Genomic DNA, 22,941 nt, shown 5'->3' with positions numbered 1-22,941 from the left:
TTTGGTTATCATTTTAAATACATAAAGGGCTTTGTCATTTACAAAACCAATAGCTCCAACTTTCCTACTACGAGACCTATTGGCAACGCCAGTGCTTGTTTTTGCGGGCATCGTCGAGCAGTCTACCATTTGGTGCTATGCCCCTGGTTGCTGTCGTAGTCCTCAGAAGAGCTTCGGCATAGTCGTCATCTTCAAATTCTTTTTTCCACTTGCACTACCCTTTTGTGAAAGTGTGCAAAAAAGCCACGGTTGCTCCCTTTATTCTTGTACAGTGTGCCTTTGTTTTTTCTCCCAACTGTCCGGTAGTATGTCTGGATTGCCTGAACTTCCATCTTACAATAGTTTCTTTGGCGTCTGACAAAACCTTGCTTTTAGGGCCACAGGATATGAAAACAACTTTTGAGAAACAACAACAAATAAAGTGACATGCGACATGCATGTCCAGCTCATACTCGTGTACAAAAGCAAATGTTGATGTTGAGAAAGAGGGAATAAGCTACAGAAGGAAGAAAGTAAAGAGAGGAAGGTAAGGAGGGCATAGAATAAGAAGGGAAGAAAGACGGGAATACAAAGTAGATAAGAAAGAGAGAGGGGAGAGGGTTAGTGAGTACAATGATGGTAATGAGAAAGAAGCAGGAGTCTAAGCAAATTATGGGGGAAGGAGGAGGGCACCTTGCAAACAGGGGGACCATATAAGAAGACAAATATCAGCTTTGTCCATTAAATTGTAAATGATCTTTTCATAAGAGTTGGTCTTGGACATCTCGGGAAACCATTCCTCATGTGACAGCAATTGTGGAGAGCGCCAATGTCACAAAATACAGATTTTGGCAGCTGTAAGGGCAGTGACGAGCTATCAAGGAGCACAGCGGGTCAATTCGGGAATGTCCGATAAGTCATGGAGGAGTTTAGGGGAACTGGCGAGGGCAAATCCATATATTCCTGGAGCATAGACTCAGACTCTATTGCCATCCAGAAGGGGTGTATGGTGGGACAGTCCAACAAAATATGGGTAATATTACATTGTCAACAGGCGAGGTAGCAACCCTGCAGCCTGAAGCTGCGCCAGTGTCCAGTGCCATCCCTGAAGGGTGTTTAAAAGACTTCTTTTTATCCGGGTCTCATGGACTTCTCCTTCTAATGCCTCCAAAAGTTCTGTCCATTTTACCTGGTCATATTCCACCTGCAGATGAGCCTGCCAGGTCGTCCTGAGGCTAGGTAATTGTGGCTGAGAGTAAAGATAATGAATCAAGAGGTAGTATAATCTGATCATCACGCCTTTAACCCCTTAAGTGCTGATGACGGAACCGCTCCGTCATCAGCTACGGGTGAGCTGTGCTGATGACGGAGCGGTTCCGTCATGGCCCGCTCGGCGCGCCTGCGCTGACGTTCTATTGAGCGGGGCGGGCCATGACGGAACCGCTCCGTCACAAGCACAGGTCAACCGATGCTGGTGACGGAGCGGTTCCGTCCCCAGCATGCGGCCGCCGCGCGGCCGCCCTCCCCCTTAGCACTGCGGCGGAATAGCCGTCGCAGTGATGGGGTTAAACTGACCACAAGTGTTGAGGTAAGAAAGCACAGGGGAACAGGAAATGGTGCAGGATTGGGGACCCAATTTGCTCAGCAGACAATTGTGTAATTGGGTATATCGCCATTGCTGAGTATGAGACAAGTCAAATTTGTCCCGTAGCATCTCAAAGGAGTTGAGTTCACCACCAATGATCAAGTGCACAAGAGTCAGAATCCCAGCTCTGCACCAAGGGCCCCAAACATGGTCCCTCCTATGCAAATGCCTGCATTGTTTCAGATGGGAGCTTTGTCATGTTGATGTGCGTCCACCGAAAAAAAAAGCTTGTGGGCCAGTATCTAGGCTTTCAGCAAAGGACTGGGGGAATCGGCGGAAGCGGGCCAGGAAGATAGTGGACCTGTAATCCCTACGATGCCTTCTAGATTCTGCGTTCGATTACAAGCCACAACAGTGTGTCTTGGACCGGGGAGTAAGTGTATGCCATTTGCGCCAAATGTAGGGCTAAACAGTAATGTTCTACAGAGGACAGTCCTAATCCATCTGCTGATCTGAGGGCAATAAGCTTCCGAATTGCCAGACAAGTTCTTGCTGAGCACAAAATGAAGGTCTTAATGGCCTTATCTATCCGACGGAGGGTCAAGAGGTGTATTAATTGGGGAAGTCTGTCTACCAAATACGTGAATTAGCTAATGTTCACCGCTTGAGTCCATCCCCACACAGAGAGATTTAGGAGGGAAAACTTTGCAAAGTCCAGTCTCATTTGCTCCATTAATGGGTCCAAGTCATGCACCATCATGGTTTTCAGGCCCCTATTTACTAGAATGCCCAGATACCCAAGGCATGAATACTGCCACTGAAATACGTAATCGGTTATGGTGGCTTAGGTGGTGATCCGCAACAACGGCATGGCCTTGAACCCCAGTTCGATTTGTAGCCGGATACTGCAGTGAAGGCATCAATCGTGTCTAACACGGCAGGGATGGAGGAGGGTAAGGCCGATAAGTAAAATGTCATGTCTGTATAGATACAATGTTGAGGGACCTTTAGGCACTGGAATACCTATTATCTGATAAGATTGGTGCACGGAAACTGCAAAAGGTTCCACTACAAGGAGAAATAACAGGAGAGACTGGACAATCTTGATAGGTACCTCTACAGACCGAATAGGGGCCAGAACGAAAGCCCCCACAAATGATCTCGTAGAGCCATCTCACTGTGGAGATGAAGTCCTCACCAAGGCCAAATTCATGACTGGCTTTGTTTCCTGAAGGTAATAATGACTGTCCCCTCAGACTTCGACTGTAGGGAGGGACCTTTATACATATGATTTAGGTTGTTGGAAAAATGCAGACAACTGTACAGTATCGAATGTGAGGCATAAGAAAGTGCCTCATCAGACAGTTGAGGTACTGGATAACAGTAGTGTCTTGTGCTCAGCTTTTTCTAAGACCTTTCCTGTTACACCAGTGAATGAACCTGTTCCACTCTGCGGTGGAGCACTTTCTTCTAATAGACCTTCTGGTTTTCTTTAGGACCTCTACGGTCCTTATAGGTAGCCCCAGGTGACCAAAATGTAGGTCTTCAGTAGCCGTGCCACTAGGCTCAGGGTGATATACCTGATCCCTTTGTATTGCCAACAAGACCTGATGACCTGGAAGACTTGTAATTCTATTCTTTGCCCTCTCCACCAGCTCGGACAATAATTTTGTCTGACCATCGGGGTACTAACAGGATCAGAAACATTCTGCTTGCTTGTATTTCTTTATTATGAGTGGTATTTGAAAGAATGGGGGAAAGAATAGGAAAATTTCACTGACTCGTACATCAATGCGGCAATTCCCACTAACAGCTGGTATGGATACCTGGATGCCAAGATATTCTAATTTATGTTCTCTTGAATTACGAAGAAATCTATGTGTGGTGTGCCCCATTTTTCGAAGATTTTCTACACAAGATGTTTGGCTTTCAATTGCGTAAAGTGTTTGCCAGTGTACTTAGTCTGCAGCCCTGGACGGTGTATTGAAATTAGTGTTACCTTTCTCTGAAAGGACCATCGTCAAGTGCCCTGGGCTCGCTTGGACAGAACATGTGATCCTCTTCCCACCTGTTTGTTGAACTTAAAAATGGCAGTCACACTGTCTGTTTGGAATTGGGGAACAGCCCCCCACCACAACATGTGCATTGAAAGTTTTTAGGGCTAAAAAGATTGCCTTCACTTCTAACATATTTATGTTTTTCACAGCGCCCTCTGGGCACCAAAGGTCCCCGGGTGTTCAGTTTTCTTATGTGGGTTCCTCACCTTCTGTATAATGTATTAGTTGAGATGGTTACAGAGAGAGGTGGCTGCTTGGGTGGTCTGTCCACTGTAATTTTGCTTATGTTTCACCACTTTATTCCCTTAGGAACTCTGTAAAACTCATAGGATCTTCCCAGTTTCCAGCTGCATGTGCGCACTGCCAGTTGCAACCACTCCTGAATTGGTCTCACATGGATCCTTGCATAGAGTATTAGAGGCATCGTGCCAATTAGCTTCAACACTATCCTTACTGCTAGAAAGGTTGACCATTCTGCTAAAGGCATGTTTATCTTTCACATCCCTGGATCCTCTTTGCAACTGGGAAAGCTTTGCCTTTCTTGGAATTTTGTCTTTTTTTTCCAGAAACGTCTTCTCCCACATGCGATCGGGACGATTTCTCTTGGTTCAGAGAAAACACTAGCCAGTCAAGTTTTTTTTTTTCATCACTGAGTCTATGCTCTCCTGGCAGTATTGAATGACTTCACTTTTATCAGTCCATATATGGGTATACATAAATCCCCCATCTCCTCAGGTGTGCTGCCGCTAGAGCAAGGCATTTTGAGGAAACCGTCTGTGCAGAATGTATACCAAACAGCAGTACCCTGAACAGGCAATGAACCTAGTCTACGAAGAACCTCAAGAGCGTCTTGTGTCCGCAGTTTATCAGAACATGCAGGTATGTCTCCGAGGTCGAGGGTTGCCTTTTTGCGGATTGTAATGAGCTACTGTAAAGTCGTCATCTAGAACTTCTGTCTTGATAAACTTGTTTAGTGCCTGTAAGTTTTCAATGGGCCCCAGTGTCTCGTCCGATTTTAGTATGGAAAATAAACGGAGTATACTCTGTAGTTCCTTTCTCTTATTGGAACTTTCTCTATTGCCTTCTTGTTTAAGCGATCTGTGACCTCTTGTCACAAGCGCAATAGTTCTTCCTTGTTGGAGCTCTTTGTCTGTGGCCTGATCATTGGAGGTGTGTTTGTAATTGTGTACAACAGCCATGTCAATAATATTTAGGATTAACTTGGTAGAGGTGATTGGCTTCTCTGAAGAAGTCCCATATCGGTGTTGTGTGTAAGGGACTCTACTAGTAAGTCACTCGCTTACTGGTCCCTTTGGAGCAGCTCACTTATCTCTGGCCCTCCTTTAAAAAGGCTGTCTTGGCGGAGTGCGATACTGCTACTGTCCTGGGGGTACTCAGTGTGCCGATCTGTGCTGTGAAGGCAGCATGAGGTGTGGTGAGCTGTGACCCTCTACTTATGAGGTCACTTAAGACATTCAGATACACACATATATTGCCACTCATACACTCAGTCACCCACCCATTCAGCCACTCACACACCGACACACTCAATAACAGACCAAGTCAGTTACTCACACACCCACTCACAGACCTATAGATCCACTTTATTTGTATTTTATTTTATATATTTTAAAGGTTTTATATAGCGCTGGCTTGACCCAGGGATATCAGAGCGCTTTACAGGAGTGCAAGGAAGTACAGCAATCAATACATTTGGTTAAACATTGCAATACGAACCAATAATAGGGAGAGCAGACAAATAAGAGAGCTATTTACAAGAGTACAATGATAAGCTCATGTGGGAAGAGGGTAATCAGTTAGGGTGGGTGTGTGGAGGTGTAAGGGAGAATATAAAGGTGGTGGATAAGGAGAGTGGAGGTTAGAGGCATAGGGGAAAAGGAGATTAGTGGGAGCCCATACTTGAGGTTAGTGGGAGCCCATACCTGAGGCTAGTGGTCATAGTTAAAGGTAGGGGCAGTGAAGGGTGTTAGGGGGAGAGGAAGTTATAGCATGAGGGAGGGAAGATAAGAAGGAGAAAGGGGAGGAGGGAGAATAGGAGGACAAAAAAGGGGGGAAGCCTGATGGGGCGGAGAGTGGGAGATTATGTCTGAGGATGGTATTATTGAGCCCAATATTTGTTGAGGAGGTACAATTTGAACTTTTGAAGGTGATGTAGGAAGGGTTACAGCGTATGTCTTTAGGCAGGGAGTTCCAGATGGAAGGATCGAGCCTTTACGATTCTCTTTTTTAACAGAAGGAGGATAAGAATGAGGGCGTTGGTGCACCTTATCGATCGGGTGCAGCCCGCTTTGTGAAGTTTGTCTGAGAGGTAACGGCGTGGTGTTTTGGTGATGGGCTTTGTGCGTGATGCATGCAATCTTATATGTGGATCAGCCTTCGATGAGAAGCCAAATGAGGGTTTTAAGTGCGGGAGAGATGTGGTCGAAACATTAGTAGTCAGAGATAAGTCTTGCAGCTAGGTTAAGCATAGATTTGAGAGGTGCAAGATGGACTTTAGGAGTTGCAGCGAGGATAGCATTACCCACTCACTCACCCATACAGTTAATGACAGACCAACATCCTCAGCCCTATAGCAACTAACACAGCCACTAACTCACCTATACAGCCACTGAAACACCCAGTCACATGTCTATACAGTCAAGTACACCCACTCACACACCCATATATGTCGTAACACACTCACTCACAAACTCATACAGAAACACTCACACAGCTATACAGTCACTGAAACGCCCACAAGGACCCTAGAGGCACTCAGACACCAACTCAATTACTCACAGAGTCGCACACCTATACAGTCACTGACCCATCCAGTCACCCACCCATACAGCTACTAACACGCACACGTACTCAACCATACAATGTATTATATACACACACACACACACCCATACCGCCGCTCAAACAACCATTCACTCATTTAAGCAGCCATTCAACAAGTGACTCATCCATTACAGCAAACTCACACACCCAGTTACTTAACCATATACATTCACTAACAGAACAACTCACTCCCTCCTACAGCCACTCACAAACCCACTCTCTTACCCATACAGCCACTGTAACACCCACCCACACATTCACTCACTGAAATACTTAAACATCCACTTATTCACCCATGCACCCACTCACATACGAACAGAGAAACTCACTCACTCTCTTTCTTATACATACACACACATTTTATCGTTTTAAAACCGTAAAAGGTGGTTCTAAAGAAAAAAAAAAGTTTCAAACTTTTTGGGGGGGGAGTTCTTTCACATTTTTTAATTTTTTTCAGAAATAAAATGAGAACTGGGAAAAATATTAGCTAAAGACACTCTAAAATAGAGTAAAATGTGTTGTGTGCAGTAATAAAAAAATTAAAAAACAACAGGGGTGGTTCTTTGCTGCTTGCAGTACTGCATCAACCGATTGTTCCCCTACTTTGAGGACTTTTTTGCACTCCAGACAAAATGTCTTCATTTTTCTTAGTACCAGGGACTTCTCTGGCAGATGTTGCTCCACTTCGGTGGGAATTAGCTCTGCTGGTGTAAATGGAGCTGCAGTAGAAGTAGACGGTTCTCCTGCACTGCGCTCTTGCCAAGTGGTTCAAGAGAATTTCTTAGATGTTCCCCTGGAAAGAGTTTATCCACACAATAAGCACTTCATGAGATTAGCCACTGTTTTTTTCCACCCAGAGGGGATAGTAAAGAAATACCGGGAGATGGACTGCCGCTTTGATAGGGGTTCCTCATCAGACAAATCATCCTTTTCATGGTGTGGTTCTTCCATCACATGAAATTGTATTTGTTGAAGGAAAAAGAAAAAAAACAAAATGCACTTCCAGTATAGAAAAATACAAAAGAGTTTCAAAGAAGCTTCTAATCTCTCCACTGAAAGTGTGAAAAAGAAAAAAAACAGGTGAGATATTTCGTTGTAGGTTAATGAAAAGTGTCTTGTCCAATGAAATACCTTTGTTACTTAGGCATGTGTTATTTACTAAATCTGTCTTCGTAAATATATGAAATAGAATTTAAAAAAAATCTAAGTTTACAGGGACGTTAGAGTGAGGCTCAGATTTCACTCGTACAAAGCCAGAGAAATTTAGCAGTTATAGTTACCTGAGCTAACAATAACTTATGCCACACAATGCACTGCTTATGACCTCAGATATTAATTCACTCATGACATGGTCAGTGACATCACTGATGACTTCATCCACAGAACCACTCACACACCGTCATATAAACCCACACAACCGCTCAAACACCTACTCGCACACCCATACCACCACATACAGCCACTTTCACATTTACAAATACAGCCACTCACATAGTCACTCACATACCCACTCACATATACAGCAACTCACTTACCCATACACCTACTCACACCACCACACACTCACCCATACACTCACTAACACAACCACTTATTCACCCACAGTCATTCACACACCCACTCTTTCCCAAATGCAGCTATCTGTGGAGGCACGCACACCCACGGGCAACAGCATACACTTATTACTCCGCAGCCCACAAAACATACGCGCGACTTGACCACTTTTTGTGTTCCTCCCAACTGGCGCGTCAAGCGGGGGACGTGGAGATACTCCCGGCCTCCCTGTCTGATCACTCGCTGGTGGTGGCGTCCTTCCTGGTCTCGGCAGCACCCAACCCACAGCGACACTGGCGGCTGCGTGATAGCCTTCTACAGCTTCCGACAACGTTGGAACGGATTAAAACAGCGCTTGCTCAGTTCCTCTCACACAACGCCAACGGAGATACCTCTAAAGCTACGCAATGGGCGGCCCTTAAGGCGGTTCTCCGCGGCCAATTCATCTCTATAGCCACAGCTAACAATAGGGAACGCGCGCAGAAAAGAGCCGAACTCACTCAGCGAGTGGCGGAACTGGAACAGATGCACCAACGCACTGGGGCAGCATGGGCAACCATGCACGGAACGGAAAATGCTAGCGGCTCTAGACCAGGACGTTGCGGAATATGCCGCCATGCGCCTCTGACACGCGTACTATACTGGAGGGGACCGCTGCGGGAAATTGCTGGCGAGCAGATTACGGGAGCAGCGCCAGAGACAACAGATCCGAACCTAGCCTAGCCACGGCGCCCCCATCACAGAAGACGCGGCCATTGCTGCGGCCTTCGGCGACTACTACGCTGATCTTTACACAGCGGACCGCCTCGACCTGCAAGACGGACATAATTACCTGCAGGGTGCAGCCCTCCCATCTCTAAATGAGGCGCAGACGGCATTCCTCGACCGGCCCATAGGCCTAGAGGAGGTCATATCAGCAATTTCTCGCCTTAAACTGGGGAAATCCCCAGGCCCGGACGGCTACACGGCGGCCTTCTATAAGACCTTTTGTCCACAAGTGGCCCCGCTGCTAAAGGACCTTTTCAACACCTTCGATACGCCTGGTGCCATCCCCCCGGACCTATTGGAGGCGGCCATCTCGGAGATTCCCAAGGCGGGACGGGACCCCACCCGATGTGGCTCATATCGGCCGATCTCCCTGTTGAATATCGACCTGAAGCTCTACACCGGCATCCTGTAAAGTCGACTAGCACCCTATATGCAACAGCTGGTGGAACCTGATCAAGCGGGCTTCATCCCACAGCGACAGACGAGCGACAACACTAGGCGAGTCCTCCACCTCATCGAGGCCGGATCGCGGACGAGACCGGACTGCATGCTCCTCACGATTGATGCAGAGAAAGCATTCAATAGGGTGCATTGGCCCTATCTGGAGTTAGTGCTACAGCGGTTCGGAATAAGAGAAACCCTCCGCAACTGTATATTTAATTGTTATCGCCAACCAAACGCTGCAGTCCGGGTCAACGACCACACTTCCCCACGGTTTGCAATTGGCAGAGGGACTAGGCAGGGGTGCCCACTCTCTCCCCTTCTGTTCGCGCTCTATATGGAGCCACTGGTGCAACGGGTGAGGGAACACAACCTCATTACGGGCATCCCGTTTGGCGGGGACACGCACACGATCAGTTTATACGCTGACGACATCTTACTATCCCTGACCAATCTGATGCAATCCCTCAGAGCGCTCTTTATCGAGCTTCACACCTTTGCGCTGGCGTCAGGCTTTAAGATCAACGTGGCTAAGTCAGAAGCTTTGAACATATCACTGTCACCAGAGGTGCTAGAGGATGCCAAGGCTGAAATTGACCTACAGTGGTCAGAGTCTACCATCCCTTACTTGGGGGTCTTATTGGCCCCAACAGTGCAGGCCACGCGGACGCCAACTATGCCAGGCTCAGCTCCTGACTTCGGGACAACCTTAGACGGTGGAAGCACCTGACCCTGTCTTGGTTGGGTCGTATCGCTGCCGTAAAGATGACCCTGCTGCCCCAGATTCTTTACGTATTCCAGACCCTCCCTCTGCGCCCACCGGCGGGATGGCTCCAGAGGACACAATCAGATCTAGCGCGCTTTATCTGGAACGGCCGCTACCGCGGTTTAAGCATACAATTGCCACACTCCCCCCTGAACACGGCGGTGTTGGCGTGCCCGACCTCACTCTATACTTCCAGGCGACTCAGCTATGCACTCTGGTGGAGTGGCACCAACTGGAATCTGCCAAACTTTGGCTCTTTCAGGACCAGGCGGTGGCTGGTCGTCCACTCCAGGGCATCCCGTTCTTGCCGCGCTGCCATAGGCCTCCCAACCTCTACGCCTCACGGATCACCAGCACAGTCCTGGATATCTGGGACAGAGTGGCAGTCAAGCGAGAGCTCATCTCCTTCCACTCCCCAATGACGCCGATCTTCGACAACCCTGACTTCTCGCCTGGCCTCGATCCTCAGGCCTACGCAACATGGAGGACAACACCTTGTAGAGATGCGGGACATATGTTCGACCTCAAGGGCATTCTCCCATTCCAGAAGGTGAAGGAGGATTATGGTATACCCGAAACGGACCGTCTGCCCTATCTGCAGGTCCGTCACTGGGTTCTACAGCCATCGGTTCGACCCGGTGCACAGCGCCACCTTACCCCATACGAGAAGTTGCTGTTGACACGCACATCCGACAAAAAGTTGATATCAGATCTGTACCAGCACTTACTCCTCACCAACATATACACTTACAATGCGGGGAGGGTCAGATGGGAGAGGGATTTGGGGAGACAACTCACACGCAAAGAGTGGGAGGGAGTCTATTACAGAGCCAGGCACTCTGCCCATCACACGGGCCTCACCGAAACTATGACCAAAATCGCCATCTACTGGTACTATACACCCGAACGACTACATCAATGGGATCCCCAGGTTAGTGACCGCTGCTGGAGAGGGTGTGGGGAACTTGGAACATTGGAGCACTTACTTTGGAGCTGCAACCACCTTCAGCCATATTGGAACGCAATCCTTGATTTGATAGACTCTCACCTAGATACCCAGCTGCCAAGGTTTCCGGCCTATGTCCTATTGGGCCTTCCTAACGCTTTGATGTACCCCTTAAAATCCTGGAGAGGGAGGCTTATTGCGCTAGGGGCAGCTGTGCAAAATGTTGTAGCACACTGGAGAGCCGTCCAACCTCCACTACAAAGAGAGAAATTATCAATGGCTAAGGCAGGGAGGGGGGAAGAATTTGCAGCACTTTGGCAACCGTTTCTGTCCCTGCTGACAGGAGAATTCCGAGAGCTGAGCTGCCCCCGCTATCTACGACTGCTGCGCCTTGCAGACACCCCGCTTCCAGAGCCCAAGGCGCAGCCGCACAAGCGCAAGGCACCGGAGGCACCCATTAGAGACGTGATCCCCTATGGTATCAGTCTTTGCTCTGTGGACAAGGAGAGGGGTGGTTGTGGGAGGTGGGTGGGGGGGGTAGGGGTTTGCTTTTCCTTCCTTCTGTTTTCTTAGCTTACTTATGTTTCATTATCGGCGCCACCTGCACCTGCATTTCAGCCTTTATGACGCGGCAGGCCCAGATGGGTTGTAGGCGGCTTGCTGTGTTAACACTTGTAGTAGGAGCACCTATTAGCCGTGTTTACGCTATTGACCTGTTCTTGACCGCCAGGTGCTCAGGCAGGTGCAGTGGCGGTTTGAGATGCTATGTTTTCCTGTACTGCTCAATAAAAAGATTTAATACTAAAAGTGTTTTGTTTAATTGGCTTACCTCCAATTGGCATAGGTTTACTTACTTTTAAGTCCCTAGTATACAGTACCAGGGTTGGCCATGCCTGTAAGATGAGCGCCCCTAGTGGACTGCAGCACTGATTGTGCCACCAGGAGTGTGAAAAAGTAAAGCATGTCTCAAAGCCTGCCTCTGCTAGCTGGTAGAGCGATTTTAAACTACTAACTCAACTTTGCCATTTAATCTTATTGCAAAGCACAAACCTTACTGTTTAACATTTATAAGTCACCCTTAAGGCAAGTCTCCTGAGCCCTAAGGGAAGGATGCCTTATATTAAAAAAAAGATAGACATGTTTAGGACAGGTCCTGACATCAAAAACCTTGCATTGGTGTTTTTACTGTGGAAACACTAGTAGCTCCATTGGCAAGTACAGAGTTACATGTTGACAGTTCAGCAGTGCTAACTTCTGAATGGGCCTATTAAATGTGATACTTCAAGGTATTAAAAGAATTGTTGCATTAAACAGGACTGGTTGATGGTTAATGTAGTGTTTTGCACAAATAGCAACTTTAGAAAATTGCCACCTTGTTGCCCAAAGTTTCCACTGACTGTTTACAGTTGCATTCAAGCTGCTGTTCTCAAGACAGCCTTCTGCCCTCCTGCAGAGAGGTTTGAGCGACTCTCAGGAAGGAACAAAAAGGGCCTCTCAAGGGAATGTGTGTGGTCACCGCCTGCCGGATTTCCAAAAAGAGAGTGAAGCTAAAAAGCGAGTTTCCAAGGGGAAGCCGCCTTTGAAGGACAAATACAGCATTTGTAAAGTGTGCAGCTACCTCAGGCGAGGTGTCCCGGAGCTGGGAGCCGTCGGGAAGATTAAGCAAGCTATTGCCCAGAGTCACAAGGTGCTGGGCTAACCTGCCACTGGTTCTGGGGATCAAACCGTGAGCTCCCGTGTTCCGGAGTCAGCCACCAAGAGGAGCTGCTCTTGTTTTAGCAGACAGGCTTTGCAGCTAGTGCAGAGAGGGAGAAGCCAATGACAAGTAGTTTTTTCCCTGTATGTGTACCCCCCCAGGTAGCCACACCTCTAGGAAAGATTCGAACATGTTGGATGTGGGAGTGGGCAGAAGGATGCATTCTGGGCTTGCTGGATGCCACATTTTACAGGAACTCGTCACTAAGCGAGAGGGGACCTGATAGCTCATTGGCTAGTAGTGGCCACCTCCCCTGGCATAAAAGTGGCACCCAGACCTCAGATCATGGTTGTACTGGAGAGAGGACCAAAGAAGGACTCACCTGCTCTGCGTTTCTTTGGACCCAGCAAAGAGCGGTTGCACCAAAGAAAGGACTGCCCCTGCTGTACCTTGGGCTAGCAAAGAAAGGACTGTGCCTCTGTGTCTATGGAGCCATGCTCGAGGAAAAGTTGTTTCTGAGCCGTAGACAGAGAAGGTGATTCCAAGCGTCAGTTGACTGACTCCCTGTTACAGCCATAAGCGCTGAGGAAGCATGCCTTGGCAAGTTGGTATCAAGAATGCCCTATAGACACTGACCACCAAAGTGTAGCCTGGGAGACCAAGTCCCAACCTTCAAAAGTTGCAGCCAACTCTGCTGGACCCTGGAGAGTTGTCAGAGTGCAGTTTGGTCGCCTGGTGAGGAAGTCACTGCTAGTTAAAGGGAACTGCTGGTTTCGCTGTAACCCAATACCAGTAGACCAGTGGCAACTGAATTTTGGCTGAACATCACCCAGACTTTGAGGGTCAGCAACCCCTGAGGCAAATGTTACCCCTTTATGTTCGTAGACCCAAGAGTGGCAACAGGAAAACCCCTGAACCGGTTTAGCATCTTCAGCATCTTGTATCCCTTGCAAAGGGTCACTCCATTGATCCTTATGGCAATTCGCCCATGGACTGGGGAACTGGACTAGAGACTACTTTCCTTGCTAGGTAACTCTTCTGAAGGAACTTATTGGTCTCTGTGACTGGCTGCCAGCCAGAGTTGGTCGCCAGAAGAGAGCGCTTACAGGCTTTTTCAAGTTACATGTTGTGGAAGACCTTAAACCGAGTTGTGGTAGATTACAAAGATGTATTGCGCTGTGAAAAAACGGTGATTTATTGTTTGTTTAAAAAAATCACATCTTCAGAACCCTCTTACGGATTTTTGACGTTGAGGTGTCTATTTGAAGATACAAAATACAACCTCTCTTTATTAATTTGTGTCAGATTTTTATTGTGTTCTTTATTCTTCTTATTCCACTGTTTCGGTACTTTTTAATGCTTTACACGTGTTCCTTTGATTAGGCCTGAATGCTCTGAGCCACAGCTACCCAGAACTGAGATAAGGCTTTACCTAAAAGCCTGAGTGGCCCTAATAGTCTACGAAGCCTATAAGGCCTTTCAAAGAAAAGAGACTAAGCAGAATTATCACAGTGCAAATCTTCTACCGCTATAGTTTGTTAAAGGTAAAGTAAAGCGCACCTAAACCCTTACCTACAAAGCAACCCTGAGATTACGTGTTTGTAGGCTTTAACACAGTGTAGTAACAATCCTCTCTTAAATTTCCATTGCCTTTAGCACATTAAGGCCTACTGTCTTGGTCATAACTTTTCATAATAAACATATCAAACCTATGGAATCTGGCATTACTTTTCCCAATGAACCAATTAGGCCTATTACCATTATCAATGGCCTGATACCATAATCAATCAAAGCCCACTGAAGTGTGCACAAGCTTGCAACCATCGACCACAAAATGACATATGTGCCAAATTTATAGTTGTCAAAACAATATACAGCCACTCTGAAAAAAATGTCTAACAAGTATTATCACAGTGAAAATGTTACACCCCAAGGGTTTACAAGAGTGGGTGACCAAGACCAAAATCCTTGCATAGTAATGTGTGAGATTTCATGTAGCAAAATACCTGCCTGCAACCTGTAACAGAGTATGACACCAATTCACAGCTAAAGACCTATTGCTTTTAACTTTTCATAACATACAAAACAGACTTATGGAATCGGTCACTATTGCTCCTAGTGAACCAAATCAGTCCTATAGCATTTATAACGGACTTGACATCATTTCTGTAGGAGAGTAGAGTCTGCTATCCTATCGTCACCCCAATTTTTGCTTTTTGCTTCACTGGCTTTCGACTTACTGAGGCTTTGGGCCTGCTAATCAGACCCCCAGCCTGCTGTTCTCTCTCTAAATTCACATACATGTACTATAGGTACATAACTCAATTGGAAAATGGACTCCTTGTCAGCCCCTGTACCATGCACTATAGGTGCTCAGGGCATAGGTGCCACCAAGGCCTACCAGGGGCTGAAGCATACCTTTTGCCACACCTGGCTGGTTCTTAAATTGACACAACTGGCTGATCACTCAGCTGGGGCAAGTTGGTGTAATCACCCCTTGCTTAGGTATAGTATAACTATATCTAAACCTATATCTGGACACATATAAACCTGTGAGCCACTCCTATGGAAGGCCTCATCAATCCTGGAGGCAGAGTGTGTGGTTTAATGTGAGATGGAGCTCTGGCATGAGCTGAGCCTGTCAACTCCATTAGCTGTTCCGGGATAATGCCAAACCATATACTATTAAGTGCATTATAATCCTCGCGGTTATATAGCAACTTTGGCTTTATCAAAACATGTTGTGTAAGGTGTCATACGATTTGGAATACTATCCCCTCGACAGTTCTGTCGACAGGGATAGCATTCCACCCCTCTAGAGGGAGAATACATGTTACTTTACTGAAACGCGGTTGATTTTTAAAAGAGCCTCAGATCCTCAAAATGGATGCTTCTGCCACAGACACAAGTCTGACCTCCTGCTGCTGACCGAAACTCAGCAGAGGAGGCCTGGACAAAGGCTTTCCTGTCGCAGGGAGGTGTTACACCACCCCAGACAGGAGATAGTGGATTGTAGCAGGGAGGTTTGAAAGAAACCAGACACTGCCTGGGGAGCACAAGGCTTCCCCTTGCATAATCCGGCCAAACCGGTTCTGGGGCAGACCAGCCCCAGTCCCAGCGCAGCCTGGATCAAAGGAAAGGGATGTATCCACCCCCTTCCTGGGTCCCACCCATAGGAGGGGACCTAGCAGGTAATCCAGCCCCCTAGATTGGTATAAGAATGGGAGCAGTGCCAACGCACTCAGATTATCCTGATGAAACATTTGAAACGAAACTCTGGACCCTTCGACATCCTACTCAACGTAGAAGACTGAAGATTCTCCCTTGTGGTCAAGGAGTGACCACCCTGTGCAAACAGGCACCATCCAGCACCTCGACGTCTGCTTTGTTGCAGTTCCCGCCGGAACTTGAGCGACAGAGATCGACGAGATCAAGCTTGCCTGCCTTCTTACAGCCCGATCCACAGTCCCTGCAGAGCTGAGACCCGTGGAGGCGACCGGAAGCGTGGGGCACGCCATCTTGAAAAGACCACGAGATGCTGACCGTGCAGCCCACGAGTGACCCTCGAAGCTGTACACCGGCGTTTGAGAAGCCCCAACGCTGAGCCACTTTTGCGCCGAAGCTCACCCCTCTACACTCAACGAGTGCTGCGTGGGGCCCTTCTGCTTGCTTTGCCTCGACGCGTTGGCCCAGTCACTTGCCAGCTGGCTTGTGGCCCTTGTGCCGGCGAAAACCTAAATACGACTTGTGATTCTGGTTGCTCCAGACTTGCACCAGCTCCTCTGAAAAGGAGCCCCCGCTCTGACCCTCCTGGTCCGAGTGAGAAGCAATCTTCCAGTCCTGCGTGGATTGCTCTTGCCAAGTGTTGTTTGCTCCGATCTTGAAGCCGACAGCGCCGACGGTGAGAGCCTGCGTGGGACAGCTCGTGACCCGCTCCTGGACGTCGCAGATGCCCCAGAGCCCACGTGGCAGCGGAGAGAATCTCCTCGACAACCACCTGATTGCGCCCGACATTGCCTGGTTCCGTCCTGGTTCCACCCTGGTCACTGCTGAGTGACCCAGACTCTGTCCCCTCTGCTTTCAGGTACTTTTCTACTCTGATCCACCCTTGGATCACACCGGACACTTCTCCTTCACATCGCCTGCAGCATCTTCAGCTTCAAGCACCAAGAACTTGCGTGACGAAACCCGACGCTACTTCGACCCTATGCACCCGCTTCCTGTGGGTGAGGTAACTCAGCAACGCCGGTCTTTCCACACTGGTACACACCTCTAGGGTCTGTGTCTAAAGTTTTGTCCATCTAGGTTCAGCGGAAGTATCCTTAAACTCTATTTGTGTAACTTATACACACTATTGACTTTGCATTGGTGCATGTGTGTGCTTTAAGCGCTGCACCCGAATCCCGCGGGCTTTTCCCGACTTCAGCATTGCTTGTCCCGACTGCTCCCAGCGATTCCCTAGGCCCTTGGCCTAACCACTGTTCGATTGGTATCTCTTATACCACTTTCTTAATATATGGTTTGAGTGGCCACCCGCCCTCATCCATAATTGTGCAACTTTGTATGTTATACTGTGCTTTTGATTTAACGCGTGTGCCCCTTTGCTCATAAAGAGTACTGGGGATTATTTTAGAAATAAACACATATGTTTTTATAATATATACTTGTGTGGTGTCCTTTCATTTGATATTACAGGATTGTGATTGGTAAAACAGCTCGCTTAACACGACCTCTTGAGTTTAGCCTTTAAGGCTGCTTAGTCTATGCTACCATTAAGATAGCTTGTCTATAAGGTTGACTTACAACCAGACACCATAAGGGATTGTTTGGACTGATACAAGGTGGTTCCAGAATTGGAAACATCATATATCAGGCCAACTTCTCACATTGGTGTGCAGCGGTGCGGATTTGAGCTTGCTGTTTTACCATTGCAATCTTTTTATTAAATTGAAAGATCACATCAAGTACCTTAGGTACATATAAATCAAAAGCTTAGCATATTTAAGTTCTACTGAACTTAGTAGTTGTAGATTAAAGGGATTAGCACACCCTGACTACAACTCACTAGCAAGGTACAGTAGGAAAACACTTAGTGTAGGTAAGTGCACCACTTGCACCTCACTAGCAGTCATGTCTGACACAGGAAGAGCTTCAGGCTCTGCCCCTGTGACAGTTGACCTTACCAAGGCAACTTCCAGCTATGACAAACTTAGCCACAAAGACTTGGGTGCGTTGTGCATTGCAAGGGGGCTAAAAAGGGGTAGAAACCCCACCATTCCTTCCCTGATAGCCATCCTGGAAAAGGATGACTTAGATAAGGCGAGTGCAGCTCCCTTAGATTTAGGAGATGGAGTGAACACCCCTGAGAATGAGCATACTCCAGAAGAGGAAGAAGAAGAGGAGGAAGAGGAGGAAGATGGCTCAGATGTAGATGAGCCTGATGATCAGGATCAGAGGGGTAACCAGTTTGAAGTTGCCAGGCTTAACCAGGCCAACTTAGACCTACATGGGAATGGAGAGGGCCAGCACCTCCCCAGATCCCATAACATAATTCTCCCAGGCAACAGAAGGGTGAGATCTCCATCAGGGGACTCTCATATTTCTAGTGTCTCAAGAGAATCTCAAAGGGGAATGACTTCCCCCCAGAGGAAAGAGCATAGGGCCAGGGTGAGGGCTGTCCAACTCCAAATAGAGAGGGAAGAGATAGCCTTGGCTCAAGCTAAACTTGCTTTAGCAAGAGAACAGAAGTTGTGTGGCTTAGATGCCACTGGTGGCAGCAAAAATCCTGGAGAGAAAGACAGGGGCTATGACAATAGAAACCTGACAAAAAGTGTGCCCCCTACAAGGAAGGGGATGACATCCACAAATGGATGACTGCTCTTGAGAGAGCCTGCATGGTACAGCAGGTCCCTCAGGATCAGTGGGCTGCAATTTTATGGTACTCCTTTTCTGAGAAAGGGAGGGATAGGCTCCTCACAGTTAGACCTGAGGATGCCAAAAACTACTCTGTCCTGAAGAGTGCTCTTATTGAAGGGTTTGGCCTAACCACTGAGCAATACAGGTTGTTGTTCAGAGACACCCAAAAAGCACAGACTCAGGACTGGACTGATTTTGTTGATTGTGCCACTAAGGCTCTGGAGGGTTGGCTGCAGGGAAGTAAAGTCTCAGACTATACAGGATTGTACAATCTTATAATGAGAGAGCAGATCCTTAATAACTGTCAGAACCAGCTGTTGCATCAATACCTTATTGACTCTGATCTGACCTCTCCCCAAGAATTGGGAAAGAAGGCAGACAAATGGGTCAGAACAAGGATTAAGCAGAAACCCCAGAACCATGGTGGTGACCAGAAGAAAACAGACCAGAAGGGTGGGAATCAGAAAGATAAAGAAAAGGACCAGAAGTCTTCAGGCCCCCAAACTAGTAATAAGGAGGGTGGTTCCCAAAATGGCAACAAGAAAAAGAAGAATGATGGCCCAAAGAAACCTTGGTGTAATACCTGCAAATCAGTTTCACACTGGGGCAGTGAATGCACCAAGAAAAATCCAGTCCCCACCACTGCAGCTCCTAAAGCCCCTGCACCCCCTAGTACAGTTAACAGTGGTGGTACACAGCCAAAGGGTATAGTAGGGTTAACCCTGGGTACTGAGGTGGAATCTGGCCTAGTCAGAGTCCCCACTCAGGCTGTTCTCCTATATGATGTGGACTTATCTTTGTCCACTACTGTGAGTCCCAGTAACCTGGGCAAGTATAGGCAGACACCTTTGATAAATGAGAAACTGGCTCAGGCCTACAGGGACACTTGTGCCAGTGTCACTATGGTGACACCTGACTTTGTGGGCCCTGGTCAGATTGTACTAGGTGAGATTTACCTAGTGACCAATGCAAGCAACACCACTACTACACATAGTGTGGCTGTTGTGAACTTCTCCTGGGGAGGTGTAAATGGCCTAAAGAAAGTTGTGGTAAGTGCAGACCTCCCAGTAGACTGTCTGTTAGGCAATGATCTTGAAAGCTCAGTTTGGTCAGAAGTGGAGTACAGGACTCATGCAGAAATGCTAGGGATTTCAGCTCATGTCCTTGCAGTGACAAGGTCTCAGGCTAAGAAGTGCTTTCCTGAACCAGTGGTAGATCTTGAAACATTAGACCAACCGCAACCCAAGAGAAGGAGCAAGAGGGTAAAGGCTGTGCCTTCCCACTTGCCCCAGGTTGAGGATCAGATTTCACAGGAAGCTGATTCTGCAGTCCAAGAGGAGACTGTCTCAGAGGAACTGGAGCCTGATCAGGTTGAGTTTCTGGGGACAGGGGGACCCTCAAGGGCAGACCTGGGGCAGGCCCAACTAGATTGCCCTTCACTTGAACCCCTCAGACAGCAAGATGCTGCTGAGGCTGCAGGGAATGCTCAAGGTGCCCATAAAGTATATTGGGATGATGGACTCCTTTACTCAGAGGCTAGAGACCCCAACCCTGGTACCACCAGGAGGTTGGTTATACCTTTGAAGTTTAGGGGCTTCCTTCTTACCTTGGCCCATGATATTCCCCTTGCAGGACACTTAGGCCAGAACAAGACTTGGGACAGGCTTGTCCCTCACTTTCACTCGCCTCATATGTCAGAAAATGTCAAGGAGTTTTGTCGCTTCTGTGTCACTTGCCAAGCCAGTGGTAAGTCAGGTGGCACAACAAAGGCCCCCCTGATACCACTACCTGTGGTGGGGGTACCCTTTGAAAGAGTTGGAATAGACATTGTGGGTCCCATGGATCCTCACACAGCATCTGGGCACAGATTTATACTGGTGGTAGTGGATCATGCCACCAGGTATCCAGGGGCAATTCCCCTGAGGACCACAACAGCACCTGTTGTGGCAAAGGCCCTTCTTGCAGTGTTCTCAAGAGTGGGTTTTCCAAAGGAGGTTCTTTCAGACAGAGGTACCAACTTCATGTCTGGATACTTAAAGGCAATGTGGAAGGAGTGTGGAGTAAACTACAAGTTTACCACACCCTATCACCCAGAGTGCAATGGGCTTGTGGAGAGATTCAACATGACCCTCAAGGGAATGATAAAAGGTTTACCAGAGAAGCTTAGGCACAAATGGGACACCCTTTTACCCTGCTTGCTCTTTGCTTACAGAGAGGTCCCACAGAAGGGGGTTGGCTACAGCCCTTTTGAACTTTTGTTTGGCCACCCTGTGAGGGGTCCACTATGTTTGGTGAAGGAAGGATGGGAGTTACCTCTAAAAAAGCCTAAGCTAGATGTTGTGGACTATGTACTTGGTCTCCGCTCCAGGATGGCTGAGTATATGGAAAGAGCATCCAAAAACCTGGAGGCCAGTCAAGAATTACAGAAAGCCTGGCATGACCAAAAGGCTGTTCTGGTGGAGTACAAACCAGGGCAGATGGTGTGGGTGTTGGAGCCAGTGGCCCCAGCAGCTCTCCAGGACAAATGGACTGGACCCTACCCAATTGTTGAAAAGAAGAGAGAAGTCACCTATGTGGTTGACTTTGAAACCCCTAGGAGCCCCCACAGGGAGCTCCATGTATATTGTTTGAAAGCATTTGTTGACAGGGAGGACATGAGTCTCCTCATGGCCACAGATGGGGATCAGGAGGAAGAGAGCGACCCTCTCCCAGACCTGCTTTCCCAGAACCCTGATGATGGTTCAGTTGATGGAGTAGCCTTGGCAGGCAGCCTCACTGACCAGCAACAGATGGACTGCAGACAGGTGTTGCAGGCCCATAGACACATGTTTTCACTCACACCCAGTCAAACTAACTGGTGCACCCATGAGGTGGACACTGGTGACAGTCTGCCTGTGAAGAATAAGATCTACCGGCAACCTGGCCATGTCAGGGATTGTATAAAGGCTAAGGTGCAAAAGATGTTGGAGCTTGGAGTGATTGAGCCATCAGAGAGCCCATGGGCTAGCCCAGTGGTCCTTGTTCCAAAACCTCATATCAAAGATGGAAAGAGAGAAATGAGGTTTTGTGTGGACTACAGAGGTCTCAATGCTGTCACTAGGACAGATGCACATCCCATTCCAAAATCAGATGAGCTCATTGATAAATTGGCTTTTGCCACGTTTCTGAGCACATTTGATTTGACAGCTGGCTACTGGCAGATCAGACTAGCTGAAGAGTCAAAAGCCAAGACAGCATTCTCTACCCCTAGTGGACATTATCAATTTGTGGTAATGCCCTTTGGTTTGAAGAATGCGCCTGCCACCTTCCAAAGGTTGGTGAATCAAGTCCTTGCTGGGTTGGATGACTTTTGTGCAGCATATCTAGATGATATTTCTGTCTTTAGCCCCACCTGGGAGGATCACCTGATCCACCTGAAGAAGGTTCTGGAGGCCCTGCAAAAGGCAGGCCTGACTATCAAGGCTACCAAGTGCCAGATAGGGCAGAGCAAGGTTGTGTACCTGGGCCACCTAGAAGGTGGGGGTCAGGTTCAACCATTGGAGAGCAAGATCCAGACCATACAGGACTGGGCTCCTCCAACTACCCAGACACAAGTCAGAGCCTTCTTGGGCCTGACTGGGTATTACAGAAAATTTGTAAGGAACTATGGGTCCATTGTGACACCATTGAATGACTTGACATCCAAGAAGATGCCCAAAAAGGTTCAGTGGACAGTTAAATGTCAAAAGGCATTTGATGACCTGAAGAAGACCATGTACTCTTCACCTATCCTGAAGAGTCCTGACTACTCCAAACAGTTCATTGTACAGACAGATGCTTCTGAGTTGGGGGTGGGAGCTGTGCTTTCACAACTTAATCAAGATGGTCAAGACCAGCCCATTGCTTTTATTAGCAGAAGGCTGACCCCCAGGGAGAAACGTTGGTCAGCTATTGAGAGGGAGGCCTTTGCTGTGGTTTGGGCCAAGAAGAAGTTGAGGCCATACTTGTTTGAAACTCACTTCAAGATTCAGACAGACCATAAGCCCCTCTTGTGGCTAAATCAGATGAAGGGTGAAAATCCCAAACTGCTCAGGTGGTCCATTTCCCTACAGGGGATGGACTTTACAGTGGAGCACCGCCCAGGGACTGACCATGGTAATGCAGATGGTCTCTCCAGGTACTTCCACTTAGAACATGAAGACTTATCTGGTCAAGGTTAAGTTTAATGTCCCTGCGTTTGGGGGGGTAGGGGGGGTGTGTAGGAGAGTAGGGTCTGCTATCCTATGGTCAACCCAATTTTTGCTTTTTGCTTCACTGGTTTTCGACTTACTGAGGCTGTCGGCATGCTAATCAGACCCCCAGCCTGCTGTTCTCTCTCTAAATTCACATACATGTACTATATGTGCATAA

The 22,941-nt window shown here is 47.8% G+C and overlaps 1 protein-coding gene across 2 annotated transcripts in view; it reads right to left on the bottom strand.

Annotated features, from left to right (window-relative positions):
- The window catches only part of SMG6 (SMG6 nonsense mediated mRNA decay factor), a 1,283,123-nt gene that overhangs the window by 734,652 nt on the left and 525,530 nt on the right, over nucleotides 1-22,941 (bottom strand). The window lies entirely within an intron of this gene.

Source organism: Lissotriton vulgaris, chromosome 2_1, assembly GCF_964263255.1.
Source record: "Lissotriton vulgaris chromosome 2_1, aLisVul1.2, whole genome shotgun sequence".
In the NCBI taxonomy this organism is placed as follows: domain Eukaryota; kingdom Metazoa; phylum Chordata; class Amphibia; order Caudata; family Salamandridae; genus Lissotriton; species Lissotriton vulgaris.
This window is presented reverse-complemented; position numbering and strand designations above follow the sequence as displayed.